Source organism: Lepisma saccharinum, chromosome 1, assembly GCF_977018435.1.
Source record: "Lepisma saccharinum chromosome 1, izLepSacc3.1, whole genome shotgun sequence".
In the NCBI taxonomy this organism is placed as follows: Eukaryota; Metazoa; Arthropoda; class Insecta; order Zygentoma; family Lepismatidae; genus Lepisma; species Lepisma saccharinum.
In genome coordinates, this window is record NC_139229.1 from 158,128,247 (window position 1) to 158,146,445 (window position 18,199).

Sequence of the window (18,199 nt, forward strand, 5' to 3'; positions counted from 1 at the left end):
CATGTCTTCGCTAAAGATACCATCGCAGAATTCGCCTGGAATGACTGAACTAAAGCGCGGGAAAAATCTTAGTTAGGACTACTAGAAACTAGATTAGAACCTACGACCTCCCGAAACCAGTGTATGAAAGTTGCTACGTTTGTGTCTCAACTATTTCAACCATCATCGTCACGTTTAACTCAAAGGGAGTTAGTTTAAAATAGTGGCGTGCCGAAGGAGTTTGGTGGAGCCTTAACCTCCCACTTGGTCCACGTTTTTTAAACAATAGTCCTGAATTTTTCCTGTACGTAGGATACATGTTATTAATCTTCAATCAATTGCTTACCATTTCAAATTAGAAATGGTACATGACTGTATTTTATGAATTGTGGCTGCTACATAAACTCGAACGATATTTGAAGATCTTAGGCACACGAAATTCTCCATTTCGTGACTGAAACAATGTCTAAATAAAAATTATGCTTCATTCATGTGTTTTTGATTATTTAAAATGTACGCTAAAAAAAAAGGCATAACTTAATCCAGTGCTTATATCCGTATTTGTATCTTTCTTAATTTTTTTGGGCTTTCCTGCCATGGATCGTGACGCTGAGGATGAATGGTGTTTGGATAAAATTAATGACAGGACCTTGCAAAGCAAAGACTCATGTCCCGGCAGGACTCGAAGCTATGACTCCTGGTAGCGAGATCGTGAGTCGACAGCTCAGCAGGCTCGGCCTCCAAGGTGGCTGTTGCCATAAAGAAAGAGAAAAACCCTGTATTGAAACGACGTACAATTAATATACAAAACGATGGCTATCCTTGACAATGACGAACAGTAATTCAGTAGATGCAGGAATCTAGTCAAGCTTCTATTCCTATTTATTCTAGGTTTACTGCTACTGATAATCTATTCCAAGAATGAAGTTCTATGAGGCGAGAACACCTCATGCTGGAGGAGCCGTCTTATGTGGGTCACAATTAACACCGCATTTGGTCAGACCAACACCAACCCTCCTTGTTTATCAACCTGCTTTCACTTCATATATGCTCTCACACACACACACACACACGAGACGTGTATCAGGCGACTCCCGTGCCATACATCTAGCAAGAAAGGAATATATGAGTCACGATGTAGTATCGTCTTACTGGCGCCTGCCACACAACAAAACCAGTGTTTCCAACATTCAGACATGTTTCCAGATTACATGAATCTTGTTGCCTGACGTATTTAACCTCAGAAAAGATGATGAAGCATGATGTACGGCAACAATGAGGATGGATGGATAATTCATAACAATGGTTAACCCTTGATCTCGCAAGTCCATTGTGCCATTTCTTGAAGAAGGTAAATGTAAATACGATAATTTTTAAGTCTCGAGATTTATAAGCTATAAAATTTCCGAATCGATTGTTAAAGTAAGCAGTGGCGTGTGCAGAAATCTCGTAAGGGGGATATGACAATAAAGACGTGTAGAGGCATGGCTTCTTTTATTGTACAATTTCCCATTTATTTGACGATGTCTATCTTTAGAAACGCTGGAAAGAGGGCGGTATAACTCGCAACCAGTGGCGCCAATTTATATGGGGCCGTTGTGACCGAGCCACCGAATTTCATTTCATTGCACTGATGGATATATACTGTATATATACCAACTCCCGCCGCCCATAGCTACGGCTCTGAAATTGTCAAGACTGTAAGAAAAGCAGATATTGCGAGCGAAGCGAAAAAGAAAATTTTACGAAATGTATCTTCCTTTGTATAAAATTTTATATCGAGGGGAGCAATTGCCCCTTTGTGCCCCTCCCCACTGCCGTCTAGAAGAAATAATGCAAGAAAGACTTGAGTATCCTTTTGATCTCCTTCTCTTAGATTCTACTAGTCTTGCTTTCTTTTACCTCAATGTTTTCCCCCTTGTCCCCTAGAATTGATTTTCATCCAAGGTTGGGGAAGGGCAATGTCCATTGCCTCCCTGTGGTTGCACCCCCCTTTCATCGGCTTAAAAATGCTTGATTTTCTTTAAGGGTATAATATCGTTTAATAACGGCGATAAGATTCCTCTACACTAAATTTCTAGGTGAAAGTATAATAATGTAGGGACATGGACGTCTGGAAAGGGGGGGAGGGGCAAGGATGGTCACACCTTCCCTTTAGAAATTGAATTCCAACCTAAAAGTATATATTTCACAAGTATGATTTGATTTCAGTCATAGAATCACATTAATGCGATAATTTCAAATTCAAGAGGTGTTTTTGAGAGGGGCAACACTATTATCGGGGTAATATGCCGCATGAAAAAAATACCTTGCTTGTCCCTCCGTGGAAAAAAATCTGCGGACGTCAATGATTAGGGGGGCAATTGCCCCACCCCCTTGCCCCGTGTGCACGCCTATGATTATATATTTGTTTTCATGTCCAGATATTATTAGAATAATTAAATCAAGAAGACTTAGGTAGGCAGGCCATGTGGCACGAATGGGAGAGGAAAGAAGAGTTTACAGGATTCTTGTTGGGAAACCTGATGGTCAGAGATCTGTAGGAATGCCAAGACGAAGATGGAGAAATAACGTTGAGATGGACCTAAAGGAAATCGGTAAGGATGGAAAAGATTGGATTGATCTTGCCCAGGATAGGGGCAGATGGAAGGCTTGTGTTGCTGCAGTCAAAAACCTTCGGGTTTAAGAAGGCTACACAGGTTAGGTAGTTAGTTATTATATATTTATTTGTTATCGTGATTCGTGGTGGAGTGCTTATTGAAGTCAATAACTAACAGATAATTAAGGATTCATTGTTGGTGTGCATTAATATCGTTATAGCTACATGGAAGGGAGAAATTATGAGATTTTTGTGAACTTTTAACTCAAATGTTTGCCCACTCAATGTTTTTTTTTTAAAACTCTCCCCTTCCCTCCATGCAACCAGGGCCAACCAAGCTGTTATTTTATCGCGTGGCGTGTGGTTAATATCTGGAGTCCCATCGCCGCTGTTTTCTGACTTCTGAGACCGGAAGTAGTGAAAGGAAACTTCAGGCAATAACTTCTTTGAAAGCTTAAATACAGCATGCATGAGCGCAACCCGCCACACGCTAACACCTCTAGCTTGTTAGGGTGGTTGTCTGGCTGTGAGCAAGACTATGCTGGGTTGAAATATTTTGGCTCAAGTAACACTCATGTGCGGGAGTGCACAGGCACTAATTCGTGCTTAGCGAGAGAACGCTTATGTACAGTCACCGGCAATAAAAGTGGGACACCTATATCCTGAAATGCTCGCTTCCCTGCAAGGCGTTGTGCGTGTTGCCTAACTCTACGGCGGTGGTAGAAGTTGCCATTAAAATCCACTTATCGCAACACACACGCCGCCTTGCAGGGAAGCGAGCATTTCAGGATATAGGTGTCCCATTTTTAGTGCCGGTGACTGTCCAATAAGAGTTAAGCTTTCTCCCGGATTGCACATATCAGATTTATAAAGAAAGCAGCGTTTCACAAATCACGAATAAAAGATAGCAACGACATAAATCTCACACGAGCACACATGCTTCAGATACATTGTTACATAATTCTCCTTGCTGTCACTTGAATGTACAGATAACCGCGAAATGTCCCGTTTGTATAGATAAACAGAAGGGTTATCGCTGTCAGATAAATACCGCTGTTTTCGACTGTTGTTTTACATCAGTCATTATGTTCTGTTACATCACGTATTATTCAACACTTAAATGTACTTGTTCACACGCATAAAAAGAAGGAAAGGACAAGAGACATTGACTTCCTGGCGCCAGGAACATGTTTTCTATGAATAAAGCGTCGTCCTATTAATGGACAAAGTTCCTTAGTTCCTTCTATCTTACAAGGAAAAGTAGATCACAGTTCTGCCATTTGCGGGCCAGTTTAACATTATATTAACTAGAGCCAGTGGCTCCAGTCAGTAAGTGGAGACCCGAGTTCGATCCCGTCGATTTGAGGTGAGGTTCACCCAGCTACTAATAAATACAATCTGTCCTGGGAATCTCTGGAGCAAGCGAACGAAAAACAAGTTGGTATTGTAAGTCGACTTTATGCACAGTAAGGCTAATCGGGACTGTACCTACAGTCTAAAGTGGGACCCGAACCACTATGTGCCTCCACCGGGTACCGAACCTGGGACCTCTTTATTACAAGGCGACGATGATACCACTGCGCAATCGGGGAGGCCCGATCGAAAAAAGTAGTAACTCGAGAAGGCTCGACCCAGAGGCGCAACCACGAAATTTTGTCTGGGGGGGGGGGGTAAGTACCTGGATAAACGTACCAATAGTAATAATAATGTTATAAAAATAACATTATTATTATTAGTAGTAGTAGTAGTAGTAGTAGTAGCAGTATCAAAGACGTCTCGTAATTTACGCAAAAATGGGGTAGACGTCGGTGCTAAAGCATTTGTGTTCGAACAAACTATTTGAATTAATATTTCAACACGTTCAATTTCACATCAATAAAAAAAATATGCGCACAAATTATTTTTGAAAGACAGAAAATGCTTGATAAATGCAATCCGAGTATAATTATTTTTCTTACATTAACATGCATATGTTTCACATGCAACATGGAGCGCCGTAAAATAAGAAAATACTTGTGCAACATGCCAACACTAAATTGTGTACGTATGCAAAGTTCCTTTGATACATATATTATTTAAATACATTACACAATCAATTCATCCATTTCATAATAAACCAAAAGCAAAAATTACATAAATTGTCTCTCAAATGTGTGAGCTCTCTTTCCTCAAAACAATTGTTCATGCATTGAAGACAAAATTAATTTTAAAAAAAGTCTCACTTCTCTCTGGTAATTTACAATGCATTACAGAAAACAATCACATATTGCGAGCGAAATAAGCAAGAACATTTTTAGATCCAATATTTTGCGGGCTGAAATCAGTGTTGATTTAATACGGTGCAAATAATATCACGGCATTATCTTTTTTACAACTTTTTTCATTTAGATCGCTCGGCGCCCAGGGCTGACTCCCGTCGCACACTAGCTAGCTACAGTTCTGAAGAACATTTTACGAAAATTATTTTTATTCGCATAAAATTTGGAATTAGGGGCGGTCATTGCCCCCTGCAGGTACACTTAGCCGTCAATGTTTGCCCCCTCCCCCCCAGAACTAATTTCCTTCCAAGGTTGGGCGGGGGGGGCAATACCCGTCTGCCACTCCGTGTGGTTACGCCGCTGACTCGACCAATGAACTTGTGGCAAGAGAAGTGAGTCAGCTACCAGCCATTTGCAGCAGCACGCACTTCTTTGCTCCGCTAACTCGCTTTCTCACCTTCTCTTCTATATGCGCGGCCTTGCTCCACAGATTCCTTGTACCTGAGGAGAACCCAGAGAGGGGGGAAGGGCAGTCTGAGCGGGGTGGTATTCACATCCTCTCCACGAAGGCCGAGATAGTGAATACGTGGGCCCTACCTTTACATACCCCTGTGTACCTATCTGTTCTTCCCTTCTACACTTTATTTGTATTCCTATTCTCCTTCTCTTTTCCTGAATTCTCTTTCAGCAGCTCTCTATTCGTGCTCACTTACTCTGTTCTTGGTGATTTTTACTATATTTACCCCTCTTGGTTTCAACTGCATCTTTCTCTCTCTCTCTCTCTCTCACTCTATGCGCGGGCGTGCGTGCGCGCACCCGCCTATCTCCAATTCTCCCTCTTTCTTTTTTCATCCTTTTCATTTCTCTCTATCTCTCTCTGTCTTTCATTTATATATCCCTCTGTCCCTCATTCCTCTATTTCCATTATCTTTCTCTATATTTTGCTTCATTTATTTATCTTCGTTTCTCATTCTCTACCTTGGAATTTGGGTTTCCTCTCCCTTTCAAAACATTTCCTTACTCCGATGACACGTAATATGACGTCAATATATTCCACTTCCGGACACACCTTTTTTAGGCCCCTTATCCTGTAAATATTTCCTGTGGTTGCCCATGTAGCATGCTCAGATCAGTATTTTGTATGCTATCTTTATGCTCACATCGACTTTTATAGTGAATTTCTGATTTCCCGGCGTTGCCCGAGTATTTATTTATCCCAATCTTCTATTAGACAGAAAATAATGAATTTAACTATAGTGTAAAATGTAACTAATTTTATTTACAGGTATTTAAAAGTATAAGTACAGTATACAAATTATAAAGTAAAATCTTCTACAAATTCACTATAATATTTATTTAACTCAAAACTTGATTATAAAAAACATTTTTAGTTTTCACCTCCAGGAGCAAGAATAAATAAATTCAACGGCATTGGAAGTGCCACTATTCATCTTAGCGACCCCGAAAGGTATAGATTCCACACTAGATTCGGTTGTTTTCGATTATTTTTACATGTTACCCCTTCCCACCCCCACCCCTAGGGGTGTCTTACCCCCACAGTATTTATTTCCAGATTGTAAGTCATATGTATACAAAGTACAGCGCTTTGAATAACGTGGTGTGGAAAACGGCACGGTTCTGCGCTCTCTGGCTGGTTCTACTCGAAAATGATCCGCTAGAGGCGCTGGTGTTGGACCCGGTGCTTGGTATTCGTCTGCTTATAATGGAAGTAAATGGAGTTTTCGCTGCAACGTCTGATTCTTTTACATGAAGCATTTCTATGAATGTGATAATTGCTATGATATTTGGTACAGTGGTCGCGAAGATATTAACGAACATTCTAGACAGTCGACCACGTCCTGTTATCGTCATACTTTTGTTAATAATGCGGGAGAAAAAATACGCGTGGAATGTTGTTGGCAACTAAATTTTTGTGTATGAATTAGGTTCATTATTATTATCATCCTTTCTTTTAAAGATATACACACTGAAGCATTTGTATTTTTGATATTTACTGCCTCTTTTCTTCCGCTTCAAAAACTAATGGCGGCGATGATGATAATGATGATTCCATGAAACGACAAGGGGAACCCCACAATACTTTCTTAGTGCCATCGACATGAGTGTAAGGAAACTTTCAAACCAATGGAACAAGCGACACGGGATGTTCACACTGTCACACTAGTGACACACACTTCCAGACTGTAAAATAGCATTCATTGCACATGAGGGTCCAAACAGCAAACGACACGTTCATATGACGTATTGGCGTGCTACTTGTTACTTCGGTCGGAAAGCTCCTTAAAGGAAGGGTGCTCAGACCGAAGCGACGCGCTACAGGGGGAGTTCCCAACTAAGTGACAAGCGACATGGTGCCTTCAGTCTATTGGCAAGCGTTCGCTGCTAATTGTGCGAACAACAGATAGGCGACACGACAAACCGCACATTACAACAACAAATCTAGGCGACACCATAAGCCACACGTGTCGCTTTGTTGCTTGTGCGTCGCTCAAACTGGGCCATTTCCTCAATAGATTGCAACATATTGCCGTGGTTTGTTGTTCGCGCATGTGCGATGCAATGAGTGTCTTGCTTTAGGGAGATTGCACACCAAAGCGACACGGGGCATGCGACACTTATCGCTTGAGGATTTCACCAACCGAACGCTGGTCTGTGCTTCCCGTCATGCCGCTACGATGTGAAATGTTGCTCTTGATTGGCTCGTTTCCAAGCAACATGTGTCGCTTCGGTGTGAAAGTTGCCTTGGACCGAAGGACCCGTGTCGCTTTGGCGTGAAATCCTCGTAACGTTTGTCGAGTGTCGCTTTGGTGTGAAATCCTCGTATCGTTTGTCGCGTGTCGCTTTGGTGTGAAATCTCCTTGAGGAAACGGTGCAGTGAGAGCTTGTGTCCCTACGGTTCGAAAGGCTGCATTGATTACGGACTGCTCGCTTCCAAGCGACACTTGTGGTTTGTCGCCTCGGTATGAAATATCTCTCAGGATACTATTTATATTCTAATAACATAGAAAAATAAAACTCTAGTACACAATCCAACACCTGACGTCCGGAATCACTTTGCGATGTTTCTTCTTGTGTTACGCATGCTATTTATTTATTAATTTTATTTTACTTTTCTTTCCAAATTAATGTCATTTCGTTACTGCAAATCACTCCACAAATATAACTGTTTGCATCAATTCACTTACCGCCTTTCTAGACAAACAAATCTACACAATATATTCCAAAAACTAACTAAGCCGCATTACTGTCATAACAAAATTAGCACCTGGTTCGATCGCACTGCCATCTATGCTTGTCGTCCGTCTGGGGAACTAGTTTATTGGGTCGTTTTCCACACTACGTTATTCAAGGCGCTGTAATACAAAGTTTGGTTGAAATTGCTCCAGGCAATTCGACAGTTATGCCGGAACAAACATACATATATACACATCCATCCATTTTTATATATAGCTATAGATGATAGAATACATTCATTTACAATATTTGCTACCTATAATTACAAGAGTGATGAAAATAAATACGTAATTCGGATTTTAGAGGCTATGTGAAAAATCTTACAGCAATTCAATTTAAAGACAATCTGCTTACAAGAGATACATTTGTAATATTTTCTCTTAGGAATGAATTACTACGAGAAAATATTCTACTTCATTGAATCCAACTGCTGTTTTTTCTTGATTTCAGCATATTCTAATATTGTTCATACAATGTGTCATCTATTAACGTGAAACGTGAATTTACGAACATAGTAAATTGAACTTTTTGGAGCAGTATTTGATTGTCCTGTACGTAGCTACAAGTTTATAATTTTATAACAACTGCTTACACTTGCAGATTAGAAGTAGTACAGTACATGATTGGTTGATTTGGTTTATTTTACTTCGCATTTCTGCAACTTTTGGCTAATCGCGATGATGAGGATGAGTGATGAAATTGGTGAAGAGACACTCACAAAGAACACCCCTGCCTAGGCCGGTTCAAACCCGAGACCTCTGGCGTCGTATCGCGTTGTGCTACTTCGAGAAGAAGACATGATTCACTACATGAACATTTTGTAGTTTCTATATGAACTAACAAAACTTGGCGTTTTTAGGCAAACGTAATTCAGCGAATCACATTCGCTGTCTCTGTTTTTCTTAAGGATGTACATATGAAACAATTATCTTAACACTCCCTCGACTCTTTCTTCAAATTTTTATGCAGTTTGCGAAATCTGTCCGCTTCCAGTAGAAATACACCATTCAACATTGTGAAAATTGCATGTTGCAATTTCGAAAACGAAAAACGAAATTTCAAGAACATTGGGTGGGCTCAAGCACTTCAGTTATTAGTTCAGAAGAAATATCATAACTCCATGTATCACTTCTAACTTTAAATAGTTGCACTTCGCAGAAATTTTCACGAGGTACAGTCACGGTCACTTCTGGGTTGTAATTATCCCACAGTAAGTCAATGTGGTCATTACAGTCCAAAAGTGTCCATGATTGTACGGTCACGGACATTTCTGGCTCGTAACAACTCCGTATAAAACCAGTGCGGTTGTCATAACCCTGTGACTGTACAGTCATGGACTCTTCTGAGTTGGAACCACCCCATTTAAATTTTTTACGACCATTAAAACCCAGAAGTTTCCATGACTGTTCAACGTGGATTAATGGATTTAGGTGGGTACTGTCTAGTGTCGGACGATATATCGCGATATCGAAAAAATATCGCCCAAACGATATCAACTAGACGATATTTTGGCGATATATATCGTGTTGTCGCTATATATCGTCACGATATTTTAGCGATATATATCGTGTCAGCGATATATCGTCACGATATTTTGGCGACATATATCGTTTCAGCGATATATCGTCACGATATTTTGGCGATATATATCGTTTCAGCGATATATCGTCACGATATTTGGCGATATATAACGTGTCGGCAATAATATATCGTCATGATATTTGGCGATGTATATCGTGTTGGCGATATATCGTCACGATATTTTAGCGACATATATAATGTCAGCGATATATCGTCACGATATTTGCAGATATATATCGTGGAGACAATATATCGTCGATATCACAATACGGAAAAATATCGTATCGTGTCGTCTGTGACGATATTTTCTTGACGATATATCGTGATATCAAATTTCCGATATCGTCCATCCCTAGTACTGTCGCCTGTACCCCACTGCATCGACTCCACTCCACTAATATATCCGAGCACTGAAAAGTAGATGAAAAATACTTGGTGCACAAACAACACAACATTCATTACAAATGACATGTAAGAGTAAAATATTAAGAATAGCTGAATATTTACAAAACTGAATACAGGGATTAAAGCTGAGAGAAAATAACATAACGGACAAAGTTTAAATCGCGTTGAGTGTCCAGCATACGTTCCCGAAGGGTTCCGGATTTCTTCAACGTTTGCTTCTAATTATCATTCATCCTCATCGTCGCGATTAGTCAAACATGGTAGAAAAGCAATGCAGAATAAGGAGAAACACAAGTATAACAACAGCTATTTAAAGTTTCTTACTTTCTAAAAAATTATGTCGGCATATGAATGGAATTTTTACTTTTTGCCGAAAGTTTGAGGGAAATACCTAGTGGTTGTTTATTGACTGACGCGTGGTTAGTGCATTGAGTCTATGCCTTCATGTAAGAAGGCTTATGCCAACTCTTTTTGTTTACATGTTACGTCATCTATGGTAGGTCATGGATAGCGTCACGACACCATTATATTGTAATCATTTCACTTCACACACACACACACACAGTAGCAATACTGCCTCCATATGCCTGTTTTCCTCCTTTTCAACATACATTTGCGACTGCCGTTCTGTTTTATACTCTGTCCCAGGAGTATATTTTTTATTTGATTTGGTATTTGGTATTTCAAGTCCACTTTATGAGGCTAATTGGGACTGGACGTACAATTTAAAGTGGGATCCGAACCACTATGTGCCTCCACCGTGTATCGAACCCGGGACCCCTTGATTGAAAGGCCCCGAGCAAGCGATGAAAGCATGAGAGGGATAGAGACTGCAGCTACCAGCCGTTGCAACAGGCTGCTACAATACTTTGCTCCGCCCACTCACTTTCTTCCCTTCTCTACCGTTATGCGCGGCGTTGCTGCACTGATTCCTGTGACAGAGTATATAGTGTTGCGATCCATAACCTACAAATGATGACGTTGCACGTAAAAGTCCTCACCGCACCGGCCTTGTAGAAGGCATTGATCGAGTCCCATCTTCAATCCCTTCTGGCTTTCTAGAACGGATTTGGTTGCAGTTTGAACACCTTTTGGTTAAATCATGGAACGAGTTTCAGCAACAGAACACAAAACCTTTTTCTATCCAAATCACCATATCACGCCGTCTATTCCCTCTACAGCAACATCCGAGTACTATAACAAGCTCCATTGCATTCACTCGCGGACCTTGCAAACGAGTCCCAGTTGACAGCAATGACGCAATATATTCCCGCTTGAGGCCGACTGGGAAACTACCTAATTGGACGAAGTTTTATTTATCCCCTTCTTTTTTCCCCCGCTGCGTACAATTCTTGTCATTTAAGAAGCCAAATTGGCCTTCCGTTGCTGTAAATGAGCGTCGTAATGGATTCTTACAGAGAGCATTAGCAACTGGTGTTGGAATTATTATGCCTTCCAGAGAAATGTCAAAGAATTTATTGCCGAGATGGCCGTGCAAAGTATTGCTTATTGCGACAAAGATGGAGCCACTTGTATAAGTTACTATAAAGCTCTTGCGCTAACGAAGTGCTACAGGGTATTAACAATACTTACACAAATGTTTAGGGGAAAAAAAAGAGTGGCCTGACTGCACATTTTAATCAAAACGAACTGTTTGAGCTCGTTACTCCAAATAACTGTAAAATGTTGCACGATAGCGATTAATTCTTGTTTATGAGTACATCAAACTGTGCTAGGTTCTGCATGTAAGCAATAATTGCAATCTCTCTTAAGGGGAGGCGTTACAGTTACGCACCAGTTGTGCATTTATTTCAATATCGCCCAAATGGACACTGCTGTTTAAAAAAGGATACAAGACTATGAATTTCTCCCCATGTTGCAAGTGGTATCCTTTTTTAATGTTGAGTATTAAGCAGGGCACGATGTTTGAAAAATATGATGAATAAGTATTTTCGGAATTCTATGTATTCCTTATGGAAAATCTACATGAACATCATGTTACGGCTAATCAAACGAAGTTTCGGCTTTTCCACTGGTGATATGCATCTACAAACTGTCCTCTTCCCGTTGATATATTTTTCTATCCCATTGGAAGTTTGATATTCCCAAGAGAACAAATCAAATAATACTTCTATAAGCCCAATACATTTCTTCTTGCCTCTTACGGACATCCTGGTAGTGTTACCAAACCTGATGCTCATAAAAGAGCTAAATTTCACCTTAAATGGAGATAAAAACTTACTTTCAAGGAGCTACATTTACGAAGGCTATAAAGTGCCTCCTAGAGTAATGTTAGTTGTCAAAGGGGTTGGGGTGCTTCTATTACCGCTAACTCTAAATTGAATACAATTTTTCCTTAGTTTTCACCATCTAGATCCGGCGTGATCTCCCATCTCAATAATTCACCGATGGTCATATGAAATCGAAAATAAAGGATTCCCTGAAAACAATATTATGTCAATTTCACGTCAAACACGGCGCTATCAAAAAAAAGTAGCTGGGGAGATAAGAGAGGGTGAGGCAACGCAGCCAATATAACATTATCACGTCACGTGCAAAATGTATACTCATGGCAAAAGTTGGTCTATGTGGGCCGGAACCAGTGATGGCTTCATAGTGAGGCACGGAGGCGGGTGCCCCAGTTCACAGCCAAACGAGTGCACGAAAGAGCCAGATCTGGCTCCAAGAGAGCTAAGTTGGAAACACTGCCACAGGGAGGAAGAGCTTGGGAAGAGCCCCGTGGAAACTGTTCCGCATGTCCTTAAGATTGGCTTTTATTTACTATTCTCGCGACAGCAACAAGAGGACGCCACCACGTTTCTACCCAAGTATTATCAGGTTCTGCAGAACATCAACCAACAATCTAGCACTCTGTATCGGGAATCTCTGGAGCAAGCGAACGAAATGAAGTCCTCCGAGCCTCCTGGGGGCATGTGTCAACACCATCGCCTTGTACTCAAGGGGTTTCTGATTCGATACCCGGTGGAGCCACATAGTGGTTCGCGGATCCTACTTTGAATTTTAGGCCCAGTTCCGATTACCCTATCTGTGCATAAAGTGGACTTAAAAACTCAACTCAACAACTCTTCTGCGCAACTAGTGACTCGAGAGGGCTTGACCAATGAACTCTTGAGAGGAGAAGTGAGTGCATGGAAGGGGAAAATAGGGCTGCAGCTACCATCGATAACCCTGGAGGCATATTGCACAGTGGTTCGGACCCCACTTTAAACTGTAGGTTGTCCCGATTAGCCTGCATGCACATAAAGTGGGCTTAAAACCCAACTACAACCAGCCGTTTGCAGCAGCGTGTAATGCTTTGGTCTGCCCACTCCCCTTCTTCCATTCTCTGCAGTTATACGCGGCCTTGCTCCACAGATTCCCTAGACAGAGTGTAGGAGGGAAGAGTTCCATCTGACACGCCTCATTGGGGGCTAACCGCGTCAGAGAGAAAAACAGAACAAACGGGGAATTTATGAAAATTCAATTACGAAAAGTTAAAGTAATAGTCAAAAGGAACATGTTAACATTAGAAACATTGATCAGGTTTCACTTCTCACACAACTTAACCGCTCCGTCAAATCACCTTCCTTTGGCATAAAACACTATAACACCGAACCCAATCTGCCTAACCTATCACCTTTTATCAGGATTAAAATTACGCTTCTGTATGCTTGCTTTGATTGATTGATTTGGTGTTTAAAGTCCACTTTATGCACAGTAAAGCTAATCGGGACTGGACCTACAGTTTAAACTGGGATCCAAACCACTATGTGCCTCCACCGGGTATCGAAACTGGGACCCCTTGATTACAAGCCGACGACGCTACCACTGTGCCATCGGTGAGGCCCTTCTGTATGCTTGCGTGAGTACGTTATGCAGGTTGGGTTTGGCCTTCTTACAGTTTTGTTTTTGTGAACGTGAAGTGGAGAAACACCCATATTTTCTTTATATCGTCACTCGATTAATCACTGGAGAAATGACAGTAAACTCCCTGTCCCATCTCATTTGTGGTGCCCGGAATTGTGACTGACTGGCAAACGGTTTAGAAAACATAACTTTAAACTTTAACTGTATTTTGTTTGTTATGAGAGGAATATCATAACGCATTCACTGTGACCTCAAGGTGAAAAATTATTACATAATTACTTCAGCACAGCCACAATTGCATCTGGTATCGTAACAAAATTGATTTTAAAGCTTCCCGGAATATCCAGTGAACCGGAAATAAATACAGTTACTCGATAATTTATTGTCCATTTTCCGCTATTTCTGTTCCCAATGGGTTTATTTTTTCAAAAAATTAGTGTAATATTTGCCAAATATCTGTCATTATCATTTCATATTTCTCATATTTTCTGTGTATTGCAAGTGCTGCTAACTAGTATTGAAATATAATTTTATCTTGACAGAAATAATATTTGCGTAATCTTATTGGTAATGCAATCCTTATAAATATAGATATAGCACAAAGATCTTGGAGTCATTTTCGACAGCAAACTCACTTTCAGCCACCACATAGATTACATAACTTCGAGAGCCATGAAAACCCTTGGGCTAATTTACAGATTTACAGATATCACACATGTTTCTGCCCTCAAAACCTATTTTACAACGTGTGTTGTACCTATTCTTGAATATGGTTCCTGTATTTGGTCAATGGCCTGTGATAGCAATATAAAGAGAACAAACAAAGTGGTAAATTTCTTTATCAGAATAGTCAAACATAGAAGTCCAGCCCTTGCAAACTTTTCCAAACATGAAATTCTAACCACTCTTCAAATTCACGATCCTTCCCTTCGCCGTCAAGTTTCAGATCTAACATTTCTTTTCAAAATCATGAATGGACAAATTTTCACTAACGAACTCTTGCCACATCTTCGCATCCGGATCCCACGTACCAACAGAAAATGCAACAACTTCTTGTACACAAAAGCCTCAAGGCTATCCCTAGAACAAAGGTCATTTCTCTATAGGCTACAAACAAGGTACAATACACTAAATGATCCTCCAGGCTTCCATCTATCTAAGCAGGCTTTCAGAAATGCGTGCATCAAGTAGCTGAAGAGAAACTAATACATGTTATACCCTAGTTATTGTTTTATTATTATTATTATTTTATTTTATTATTCTTGTTACATATGTGTGCGTGCTACTTATTTGTTAATTTCTATTTTTCTCTCTGTTGATATCCTGATATAAGATGGATTCTCTCTGTATTCAGGATTTCTCAAATAAATAAATAAATATATTTGCTTCTTCCTTTTCGTATTGTTGTATATAAAGTATTGGTGACATTTGTGTGCTACAGACTAGAGGACAGTGGCGGCTCGTGGTCTGGCTCTATGGGTGTGCACTTCAGTTTATCGTCCAGAAGTGTTATACCACCCCTGTGAAATACTCACTCACACCCGTTTTTGCGTACATAATGAAGCTTAATATATTGGCAACCCAAGTTTTGATCACCTTTCACTGAAAATGGGTCTATGACAGAGTTATACGTATTTCATGATTTTTTAACAGATTTTTTTACAAATTTCAAATATTTCGGAAATTATGCAGCCAATCACGAGAAGAGCGATGTTATTGTGCAATATGTAATTTAGCATTCGATAACCTGACAAAATCACTCAAAACATAGATCTACAATATCAATACTATTGTCGATTTGCAAAATATTTCATAAAAACTTTCTCCCCCGCTCTACTGATATTAATGAACAAGGAGAATAATAACATTGGCGTACACCAAAGAAGCCGATCCAACTACGACATGGAAGAAATCAGTTGTAATCTATCTAGCTGTTGTTCATTTCTAATGACAGACTGATCAAACCAAGCAAATCAAGCGAAATCAAGAGAATAATAAATGTTAAAGCAAATAACAGTACTCACTAAGTTCACACTGCCCCGCTTCGTAATCGTACTTCAGAATTTTCTTTCTCGTCCGCCGCATCTATATATTACTGCAGTTGCTACAGGCTTTGTAGCTAACTTCCCTCCAAAAATTCAATAACGTTAAGTCTGCTTTCGCTATGTGAAGTTTCCCTATTCATCATGAAATCAAACACTTTGCACTGAAACAGGAATGACCTTTTGAAAGCGTTAAATAATTTTGTAACGCAGTAACAGCCACACAATCCAAAAACAGCTGACTATTTGATGCACGCTCCCTCCCCGCGGGTTGATAATTCGGCTACTGCGCCACAGAGGCCGTTTATTTTGACCAAGATGCACGAAGCAAAGGCATGCATAAAAAACAACCGTTTTGGTTTCAGTTGCCCTGTCCTCCTTTTCTTCCCCTGTTATGCTCGGGACAATATACCATAAAAAAAACAAAACAAAAAAAAAACAACTCAATTTGCGATGATGTATGGGTTGCATCGACCCCGTCACACGATCTCCAATGGAATGGGTTTGCAACACTACATTTCCTCGCACACAGATCGCTGCGTTCACAGACTTCCTAAATGATGCAACGTCCCCTCACACGGCGCTCAAGCCAAAAGAACCAATCAGCGTCCTCTACGCGACTGCTGCAACAGCGTCATAGGGAGCGAAACTACCACTGTGTTCCAGCACCGATCGCTGCCTGGTCTACGCGGGTTGATATCACGGATCGTAGGCTTCTTCACCATCTCTCTTGGTGGAGCGGCGTGGGAGCACTTGATGTTTCGAAGGAGATAGAGTTCAATAAATAAGTATAATAATAATAATGATTTGTATTACAGATTTATTTGGGTGTGCACGTGCGAATGTGCGAATAGGCAGAAGCCGCTACTGCTAGAGGAAGCTACAGATTGACATGCAATTAAGTTCCAAGAGAATGAGATAATATAGTAAGAGTTAAGAATGAGGAGATATGCACTAATGGAAGAAAATACGCATTGAAAAGAGGATTAGTATTCCAAGAAAATGTTGGCACTATCGGAGACTTTTTGTTTTTGCTCAAGAAGAGTACATTTTAGACGTAAGATGAAGATATCCCGCTCACACGGAAAATGGTGTTAACCGTATGACTTCCAGGTTTGTGCAATTACGTGCAAGAAAAAGTTTTCTACGTGACACGTAAATTACGCGTAAAATACGTAAGAAACGTGAAGTGCGTGTAAAACTAGAATAAAACATAAAAATAAAAACATTGTTTTTTGCAATGGTTGTTGTTATGTATGGCAGTTGACAGTGGCAGAAAACAAAAAAGGTTCCTCTCGAATTTTTGTGTGCTCTAGTATCGGAATTTTAAAAATTACCATATTCACTTACATTCAGATCATAATTATAGCCTATGCAAGTGTATAATACGCATGGGAAAAGAATTTGAAAGTGTTACTAAAACTTTGAAATCCAATCCAAATGAATTGTTAATCGTTATGTTATGTGCAAGACGTATCTCAATTTTTTTTAAATATGTGAAAGAACAGCTCTATTTTTAAAATTCTGTTAGTGAGGTGGCTATATAAACAATCTTCATAAAATAATGATTTTGTGCTGAAATATATAAGAAAATTAAACTTTAAAATGTAATATAATTAAAGCAGTTCTTATATTATTAATTGACAAAGGAAATTAGTTTCTTACATCTGCGTGAAAACTTAGTTTTCTACGCGAAAAAAATTACGTAAAGAACGTAACGAGTAAATTACCTTAACAACCCTGATCAGTTCTAACTAGAGATGTGATTGAGAAAGTATGATTTCAACATAAGTGCACGGTATGTATAGATACAATGAGGAAGTGCAGATATAGAGAGAGGTAAAGGAGTTTATGAGACGATGAGATAACATTATTTTTTAAAGTCCCTTTTTTGTTTAGAGAAGCTAATCTAGAATGGGCCTATAGCTTCAAATATGTTCTAAATGATTATGCGTTACCACTGCGCCATCTGGGAACAGGTATAAACAGGGACGGAAGGTTGTTTCCGGCTGAATCAAGTTGAATATCCTTGTGTTGACATGAGCCCCGAAACGCCGAAGTCCCAGGAGACGCAATGTTAATTGCGGCGTGAATATTCGGCGGAAGGGAAGAGAATATTTCAAAGTTAAACAAACTTGTATACTTTATTACTAACGTGTTATGGTGTTAATATCCGAATTGATAGGGGGTTCGGTTTGGTCTTGCAAAATTCG

General features: G+C 40.0%; 1 protein-coding gene across 2 annotated transcripts in view; it reads right to left on the minus strand.

Annotated features, from left to right (window-relative positions):
- The window catches only part of rols (zinc-RING finger and ankyrin repeat domain-containing protein rolling pebbles), a 717,828-nt gene that overhangs the window by 345,458 nt on the left and 354,171 nt on the right, over positions 1-18,199 (minus strand). The gene's annotated exons all lie outside the window — the stretch shown is intronic.